We start from the raw sequence: 1,817 nt of genomic DNA, 5'->3' as shown, positions 1-1,817 counted from the left end.
GCCCCAGCGGCAGGCAGATCTGGCCCGTCCAGCACCCAGTGCCTAGAGCATGGGTGTGTGTTGAATGCATGCTCAGTTCCCTCCCCCTTCCCGCTATGACAAAGCAGGGAGCACAGTGGGGAAGAGGGGCTTTTGCCCAGTGACACATGCCTGGGAAAAGCAGGTACCGCCCCCCATGGCCCCAGTCTGTGCCCTCCTACCGCGTCCGGCACCAGGAACACTGATGTGAGCTGAGAACCTATAGTTCAGAAGGAAGCGAGGGAGGAGACAGCTGAGCCCTTGGCTCTCCCTCACTCCCACAGTGACACTGACCATGCTCTCTGTCTCCACACCCAAATCCCAGCACGAGCGGAAGCTCAGATAGACTCATCTCCCCCAGATCTCCTGCTCTTCCTTCCCTTTCCAAGCTCACCCTTCCTTCTTTTCTCATCCTTTCCCCTCATGTCAAAAAGGAAAGCTGTCTACAGAAGAAAGCTCGCAGTTTTCCAAACAGCAGAAATCTTACCTGAGCATGATCTCTGACCTCAATGTCAAAATACTCTAAATTAACACCCCCCAAAGTCTAGTCATTGGACGTCTTAAAAGCAGTTTGCTACATAGCTCTTGCGTTATAGGGGAAATTGTCATGTGAGCACTAGCTCTCAACACCTATTGGATGCAGCAAGTAAGTAATTCAAAGAAGAGTATAGCTTTATTGGAAAACAATAGAGACTAAAAATAAATGAGCTAAGCATTTAACACAAGAAGTGAAAACAATAGTAAGCCTAAAGGAAAGAATTAATGAAGATAAGAGAAAGAAAAAATAGAAGTCCCCCCGCCTTGAAAAGATAGCAGATTGATAAATAAAATCAAGAGCTAATTCTTTGCAAAGACCAGCAAAATAGACTAACCTCTAGCAAGTCTGGCTTACACCACAACATTAAGGATGATAAAGGAGGACTAATTTCTGGCAATATGAACAATTGCCCCCGCACACTATACAAAAACACAGAGAAATGCTAGATTAAATATGACAAAATTTGGAGGTTTTTTGGTTTTAAATACACAGCAATCTTGGGAGGCCTGGCTGGCTCAGTCGGTAGAGCGTGCGACTCTGGATCTCAGGGTTGTGGGTTCGAGCCCCACATTGAGGATAGAGATTACTTAAAAATAAAATCTTGAAATAAATAAATAAATACCCAACAATCTCAAAATAAAGAAGGAGAAACCATCAGTGGCCAGAAATGGGGGGAAATTGTAAGCCAGAGTACTAAGCATGAGCTGATCCTACTGTGGCCAACAGGACCCAGATATCAGCCCCAGGATGGGAGCCCAGGGACTAAATGCAAGCTGAGCCAAGGGAGGTGGGTACCTGATGACCATGAGGGGTGAGGAGCGAGAACTGAGATCTCTGCACGAGGCTGGCGCCCTCAGGAGTCACTCTGCCTGGGAAAATGGGATTCTAAATGCTCTGGCCACTTCTCCTGAGGAGCAAGGAAGCGAACACCACTCCAGTGCTCCGGGTGGCCCTGTGACTCATTTAAAAAAAAAAAAAACCTCATGCTTGTGCTTCATACAGTTGTGGGATCCAAATTTATACCATCTTTGCAGTACAGAAACATACAGGGGGGAAAGAAACCACCAGGAGGGAGAGTCAGCTATGTAATTTTTAATAGGTTTTTTTTTTTTGGTCTTAAAAATAGTGCTTTGTTTTTTTTTTTTTTTATGCTATGTTAATCACCATACATTACATCATTAGTTTTTGATGTAGTGATCCATGATTCATTGTTTGCATATAACACCCAGTGCTCCATGCAGAACGTGCCCTCTTTAATATC

General features: G+C 45.0%; 1 non-coding gene across 1 annotated transcript; it reads left to right on the top strand.

Moving 5' to 3' along the window:
• The first annotated feature begins 1,061 nt into the window (after window positions 1–1,061).
• On the top strand, window positions 1,062–1,133 carry TRNAQ-CUG (transfer RNA glutamine (anticodon CUG)). Its single transcript has one exon. It is a non-coding gene; the product is annotated as a tRNA-Gln (tRNA).
• The last annotated feature ends 684 nt before the right edge of the window (window positions 1,134–1,817 follow it).

This window comes from Halichoerus grypus, chromosome 1 (genome assembly GCF_964656455.1).
Source record: "Halichoerus grypus chromosome 1, mHalGry1.hap1.1, whole genome shotgun sequence".
NCBI lineage: Eukaryota > Metazoa > Chordata > Mammalia > Carnivora > Phocidae > Halichoerus > Halichoerus grypus.
Note: the sequence above shows the minus strand (reverse complement) of the source record. Positions and strands in the feature narration are given on the sequence as shown.